This window comes from Acyrthosiphon pisum, chromosome A1, assembly GCF_005508785.2.
Source record: "Acyrthosiphon pisum isolate AL4f chromosome A1, pea_aphid_22Mar2018_4r6ur, whole genome shotgun sequence".
Lineage (NCBI taxonomy): Eukaryota > Metazoa > Arthropoda > Insecta > Hemiptera > Aphididae > Acyrthosiphon > Acyrthosiphon pisum.
Window position 1 is genome coordinate 21,508,351 of NC_042494.1, and position 8,274 is coordinate 21,516,624.

General features: G+C 28.2%; 1 long non-coding RNA gene across 1 annotated transcript; it reads right to left on the reverse strand.

Moving 5' to 3' along the window:
- Positions 1–7,322: 7,322 nt before the first annotated feature.
- LOC103310262 lies at positions 7,323–8,268 on the reverse strand. The gene is made up of 5 exons (XR_511023.2): positions 8,150–8,268; positions 7,894–8,087; positions 7,650–7,836; positions 7,400–7,592; positions 7,323–7,342 (listed from the first exon to the last, which is right to left on the reverse strand). It is a non-coding gene; the product is annotated as an uncharacterized LOC103310262 (long non-coding RNA).
- Between the last annotated feature and the right edge of the window lie 6 nt (positions 8,269–8,274).

Here is an 8,274-nt window from a genome sequence, read left to right on the forward strand (position 1 = left end):
CTTTAAAAAAATAAATCACCATTATTATTTATTTTTGTATAGGTAACCTAAAAAAAATATTATACACATAGACCTCAGGGCCGCATAGATTGACTATGTCCGGGGCCCCAAGAATCCTAATTGCGGCACTGGACTAGGTATAGATCAGTATAGTCTTCAACCTTTATGGACTCGCGACCCACTTTTTTAGGCCCACATTTTTCGCGACCAACGTAAGCTTTGTAGAAAAACAAAAACAAAGCTAAAATTGCTTAATGCCTATATTGTATAGTAATACCTATTATAACTGAATAAACTGAATATACTGTGATTTGATACCCATTATATTATAGAATATAGATTATATAAACATTTTTATTTATTTCATCTATTAAAATTATTTTTCATTTTAAAAATAATAAAGGATCGCGACCCAATTTTAAAGCTTACGCGACCCAAAAATGGGTCGCGACCCACCGGTTGAAGACCACTGGTATAGATTATTAATGGGGGGGAGGGGGGTTTGACTTAAATTATTAGTACTACAGATAATAATGAATAATTTTATATTAATATCATAGGAATATAAAAAAAACCAAAATACAATGAATACTTAAACATGGATAGATCAAACAATTGATAGCGTCAAAAACGTGCTGTGTTAAGGGGATTTGATACCGTGATTTTCTGTTTTTGTCTAACACACGCGCGACATAGTATTTTGGATGTGTTTTTTGCCAAACATACCAATTGATCTAATGAAGTGATAAAAATTCTAAAAACAGATTTGAATTAGCTGTCAATTTTTTTTGAAATCGACATTCTCACATTTTTGATTTTTTTGATTTTAACTTCTCCGAAAATTGAAACATAACAATTTTTAAATACTCTTTTTTAATATGACATTTTTAGGAATTTGGGAGATAATATCAAAAATGTGGGAAAGTCAATTTCAAGTAGACTTTACGACAAATTCAAATTTGTTTTCAGAATTCTCATCGCTTCAATAGATCAATTGGTATAATTGGAAAAAAAACACGTCTAAAATACTATGTCACCCGTATGTTAGACAAAAACAAAAAAACCCCGGTATCCAATCCCCTTAACGTCGGTCACCGTGGAATATCGCGAACGTCAACTAATAAGTGTTGACATCAGTGGCGGCTCGTCGGGGGAGACAAGTGAGGCACAGCCTCACCTGAAATTTATTGTTCTAATAATTTATTCTGAGCCAATTATCAGTATCGTCTAATATTCTAATTATTTTTAAAAATATTAAAATTAATTTTATATAAAATATAATTTATAATTTTAAATTGTAAATGACAAAAGTCGATGATAAAACAATTGATAATATGTAACTTGGGATGCCAGGTATCACGGCAATACGAAACCATGCATCGCTTACCCCGTGGATTGACGACAAGAAAATAATATTACGAATACTCGCTGGATGGCGTTGACGAATCGAACCGACAAGGCCCGAGAGTCAAAAATTTTTACACATCAGTTGCGATATTGAAATATTAACATTAGCTGGTGGTGGGGGCGAGTTGGAAACATACAATCATAGATATATACAACAAACTAGATAGCCGTCTCCTTCTTGTTATGGAAGTCGGCCGCCATTTACAAAGCAGGCAATGCTTACAAAATAATATTATCATAGTATATATGTATAGATAAATATATATGTATATAAATAAATGTAAAATAAATGTAAACATTGCCTGCTTTGTAAATGGCGGCTGACTTTCAATATCGGCCACCACCGTAGTACAAAGACGGCTATCTAGTTGTTGTATATATCTATGCATACAATAGAATGAGGTAGAGAGGCTTGATATTATTAAAGAGAGTGGCCAACTCGGTGAACGTTTTCTATTGGTGGGAAACGTTTGGACGATTAATGGCTGCTATCACACCAGTTGGCCACTCTCTTTAATATCAAGGCTCTCTAGAATGAGGCATTGGTATTCATCGTTCTGTATAATCTAAACGACAAAACTTCACATCGATACTATTATAATAAAAATAATAAGAATCGCTAATATGTCCTTATGTTCCACAAGTCATTACTTACCCAACTATTTTCATAGATAAAGTAAACATTACCACTTATCAGTCAATAATCAACATCAAAATGTATACAAATATTGAAATATAACCAGACAGTAAATAAAAACACGAGCGTCTAGAGCACGGTCTTAGATTATTACGGTCTAGAGACAGCGACTCTTATCAGCACTATTATTATCAGTATCATACTATCATAGAATACTATAGAAACGACACTCTCCCGAAATCCTTTGTTCTGCCCACGGCTATAGATAGTATGGTTGCCCATCGACGTATGATTCTCATACTTGAAAAGTGTCTACCGAAATGAATCTCTATAATCAGTATTAAAGTTAAATTAAACAACTGGAAACTTAAGCACTAGCGCTTATATGTCATAGTGGCTATCACGGAACTACAATTTACATTTGATAGGTAATTTCATTTAGAATCACTACAACAAATAAGCGCTAGAGCGTAAATTTCCAGCTGTTTAATACTGATAATGGAGATTCATTTCGGTAGACACTTTTCTAGATTCGATGGGCAACCATTCTATCTTTAATCGTGGTTCTGCCTGAATCAATTTGATAAGGTGCATAACTTCATGTTCTCCCGCTGTGTTCACAACATCAACCATAGAATATTATCAAACCTATCTATATAATTTCCCGCCATTCAAAATAATTTGAATAACTTTAGTTTGTCTATTTAATGGGATATCAAGAAAAGAAAGTACAATACAATATTTACATTATAAAATATAATTTTATTAACTAATGGCCTTTACTGTCAATGTTATTTTGATCAATAAAAAAAAATATACATTTTTAAGGACCATTTTAATGTGTAATTATTTTTTGTTGAAAATAATGTTTTAATTTATAATACACCTAGTTAATTTATCAAGAATAATATCATAGAATACTATGATAATATTTTATTAATACATAAAGAAAAAGGAGTTGTCAAGGTTGAATAATAAAAATAAATATCCAAAATTCTATGATACTATCACGACAGTTGCCTTATCACATAATCGTTTGATTACGTATCTTAAAATTTAAATATTATATTAATTAAATAAAGTCATAATATTATATTATATTATTTAATAATATATTTTATTTAATTTATTTAATTTATACATGCAATGGCTTCAACTTCGAGTGAACAGTTAGAAACGATACAATTAGGATTTGGTTCTCTTCAAGGTAAGGATTTAAACAATACATATGCAAAACCAGTCTTCTGATCTATATTTCATTAAAATTTATTAGGATTTTGAGCAAATCGCTTTACCTGAAGATCCACACTTATTGCATCAACATCATGTAGCTTGTACTTGTGAAGTAAACCAAATTTTGCAGAAATATTATATATGTCCTTCCTTGTTATAATCATTTTTTTTCGATATTATAATCAGTTTCATTGCGGAACTGATCAATTATGACGTTTGGCGGGATTCCACTTTCAATTTTACCTATAAATATAATAATAAGTACATAAATAGGTATAATTTCAGATATAATGTAGTATACACTAATATTTAAGTAATTGAATATAATACTTACAAGATTCATTTTAACTGAATTAATTGGAATAATATCCTAATACATATATAAACAATTGTATAACATTAAATATAACAAACATTAATAATATATTTAACCAAACCTATTTACATGATTAATTTTTTAACGGTATAAATTCCCCATAATATGTTACAAGTTAGTTGTTACTATGAACCAATAAATAAACACATTGATACATATATACTAAAACTGTAAAGTACAGTTTTTCCAAACCAATTCAATGATTATTGGTACTTACTGACACATAACTCTTAGTTAAGTATAGTATTTAAGCTCCTTTTAGTAACTACTGAAAGGATATAGGAATATATGTCAGGATTCCTTGTAAATTAGATTTTAAAAAAAAAAAAACACAAATTTAGTAATAGCGTGGTTGTATTGTAATTTAAATAATGTCTGAAGGCCTTTAACTATAAATACTATTATTAATACATAAATATTAGACCATGTTCAACTCCACCTAGTAAGAGTAAATCTCAAATATAAATATAGGTAGGTATATCAGCAATTGTTTCTTGAACAATAGTCGGGATAGGAAGAAATCTAATTTCATTTTGGTGACCAAGGTGAGTTCTACAATATGTAGCTTCTATATTGATCAGTCCAGCAGCAGTTCTTATAAAAGAAGGGCAGCATTGATCTAAATCATTAAACAATAAAAAATATAAAATAATATGTTGTATAAACTTATAAAATTAGATTTTTACCAATTTTACAAGATCCAGTTATCTTCAATGCACGTTCTCCTTTTCCTTTTGATTTAAATACTCCAGATCGATGGCAGTAATACTTTGTAGTGACTGTTTTGTCCATATTAGTTTTAGGACCTCTGTGTTGGACATATCGTGTCGAAGTGGCCAATTCCTCCTTCTCTTTCCAATCTTTAAACTCTAAAGTAAAGTTTAATGAAATATAGATATCTTACAGATCAGAAGACTGGTTTTACATATGTATTGTTTAAATCCTTACCTTGAAGAGAACCAAATCTTAATTGTATCGTTTCTAACTGTTCACTCGACGTTGAAGACATTGTATGTATAAATTAAATTAATTAAATAATATAATATAATATTTTGACTTTATTTAATTAATATAATATTTAAATTTTAAAATACGTAATCAAACGATTACCTATGTGATAAGGTAACTGTCGTGATCATAGACATATAATTTATATAAATATATCTATTATATGTCTATGGTCGTGATAGTATGATACCGATAATAATAGTGCTGATAAGGGGCGCTGTCTCTAGACCACGGATTAATATACAACTGGATACGCAACGATGCGTCTTATCAATGCTTTTTTTGAGTCGTAGCCCTTCTTCGACTGCGGCATAACACCTAGCGCTTTATATGATTGTCGTGTTAATTAATTCCTTATTCTCCCGGTTAACGCAGAACAATCCTATAAAGCGCTAGTTGTCCTGCCGCAACGCGAGAAGGTGCGGGCTTCAAAAACGGTTTATATCACTAGAAAATAAACAGTTGATATCACTTTCATGGATGAAAAATATAATATCAATTTGGCTTGGAATAAACAACAAATAACATTTATCACTAGCCGCCGAATTTAAAAATATTTAAATTTTCAAAATATTATTATCATTATTGTTCTATGTTATTATAATATACAAAATACAAATACAATTTCACAACTGAGCAAGGCCGTATCTGAGGGTGGACCAGGGGGTTTGGATCCCTCCGAAATTTTTTCAATATGTCTTATTTTTAACCAAATATCGAAACATAAATTCAACAAAATTACAATATACATGTTTTGGACATTCTACACCCTACACGTCAACTTCTTGAACTTAAATAAACAATCTTACATATAACGATTCATTATTTGAATAATTAACAATGGAAATAAATCATTACACGTTATTCCTTATGTTCAATGTCATTAAAATTGAAATATTTATCCCGTATGAACATTGCTGAAGTTATATTGTGAAATTCAAAACAAATTACTACCTATTTTACCGATATAATGCATATTTAATTTACACATAAAATTAATACTAATGACTGAATTGTTGTATCCAAGCAGATTTATTTTATTTATTTTTAAGTACATACTATGGTCTATATTTATTTGGTATTATCATATAGATAGAATCAGAAATTTTTTTAAACTTAATTGAGTTTTATATTGTACCAAAGTATTGTGTATTATTTATAACATATTAAGATATTAATTATGTAAATTGCGATATTGTTAATCTCTAGCATTCAACAACAAAAAACTTTTTTATTTCTAACAATAATTAATAACTAACTAAATTACATTTAACTATTAATATAAATAATATATCTTTATACAAATATAATGATTTATAATATGTTTAATTATGTAAATCAGGTAGTCAATCTCTATTGATGAATATATAATAAATAATAATATAATATTTGATATTATTAATATTTAATATATAGTTTAAGTCTAAACAGTACTTTATGATATCCAACTATGACTATATTATCTTAGTTAGTTAACTGTTGAACACTATTGGTTAATTCAATAATAATTTTCTTCACATACCACATTTACTAAAGTTTAATTTATATTTTTACACTAACCATGACGAACATCTCAAAAAACTAATAATATTTTTGTATATAATAAATAATAATGTATACTACATTTAATATTTTATAAGATTTTTGCATAACAGCTGTAAAATAAAACAGCATTTATATAAGTTTTAAAATTTTATAATGTATTAAACAATGCATATTTAGCACAAAACAGTTTACATACATAATATGTACTAATATTATACTATTATACTACTAATATATGTATTTAGTCACTAAACATTATAAAAGTAATGAACACAATTTTAAAAAATTTCAGAATCTGTGGAACACCATTGATATAGGCTTATATGGTTTAAGTGTTAAACTGTGTCATTATTATTATTATTATATTTAAATTTAAACTATTTATTGTAAATCTGTATATTAAATATTATAATTATATATATTTTATACTGTATGTCTGTACCATACTGTAGATTTAAAATTAAATTGGAATGATATTCTGTTAGGTATATAAAGTTTATTATTATTATTAATGTTAATATATTATTTGTTTTAGAAAAATTGACATGCAAAGCTATTTGAACAATTTTGAATTGGAATATTCAAATTGTACCAATTAGTAATTTAGTTATTTGCTGTAATAATCATAAGTTAAATATAAAATCTTATTTAATTATATTTAATACAATTATTAGATAGAAAATACATGTATTAGGGTTTCTAAACTACTTTGAATGACCAAAAATTAATGAATCCAATTTCCATAACTCATGTCTAACTAAATTTCTGAAGTCTGAACTAGGTATATGTTGCCGCTTTCCAATTCACATTTACACATCCTGGTCTACGAAGATCTGCACTATTAAAATTGGCTACCTACTTTTTCAAAATCTGACAATGGTAGTATGGTATAATCTACAAAATAAAAAAATACATTATTAGAGTTTTACTTATGTTTATCATAAAAGTTACTTTGAATATCCAAAAATTAATGAATCCAATTTCCATAAATCATGTCTAACTAAATTTCTGAAGTCTGAACTAGGTATATGTTGTCACTTTCCAATTCACATTTACACATCCTGTCTTCGAAGATCTGCACTATTAAAATTGGCTACCTACGACTTCTTCACAGTTGGACAATAGTATGGTATATCCTACAAAATAAAAAAATACATTAATTAGGGTTTTACTTACGTTTATCATAAAGTTACTTTAATGTACAAAAATTAATGAATCCAATTTCCATAAATAATGTCGAACTAAATCTCTAAGGTCTGAACTAGGTATATGTTGCCACTTTCCAATTCACATCTACACATTCTGGTCTTCGAAGATCTGCACTATTAAAATTGGCTACCTGCTTCTTCACAATCAGACAATAGTACTATAGTAGTATGGTATAGTCTACAAAATAAAAAAATACATTAATTAGGGTTTTACTTATGTTTATCATAAAGTTACTTTGAATGTCCAAAAATTAATGAATCCAATTTCTATAAATCATGTCTAACTAAATCTCTGAAGTCTGAACTAGGTATATGTTGCCACTTTCCAATTCACATCTACACATTCTGGTCTTCGAAGATCTGCACTATTAAAATTGGCTACCTACCTACTTCTTCACAGTTGGACAATAGTATGGTATATCCTACAAAATAAAAAAATACATTAATTAGGGTTTTACTTACGTTTATCATAAAGTTACTTTGAATGTCCAAAAATTAATGAATCCAATTTCCATAAATAATGTCGAACTAAATCTCTAAGGTCTGAACTAGGTATATGTTGCCACTTTCCAATTCACATCTACACATTCTGGTCTTCGAAGATCTGCACTATTAAAATTGACTACCTGCTTCTTCACAATCAGACAATAGTACTATAGTAGTATGGTATATTCTACAAAATAAAAAAATACATTAATTAGGGTTTTACTTACGTTTATCATAAAAGTTACCTACTTTGAATGTCCAAAAATTAATGAATCCAATTTCCATAAATCATGTCTAACTGAATCTCTGAAGTCTGAATTAGGTATATGTTGCCACTTTCCAATTCACATCTACACATTCTGGTCTTCGAAGAT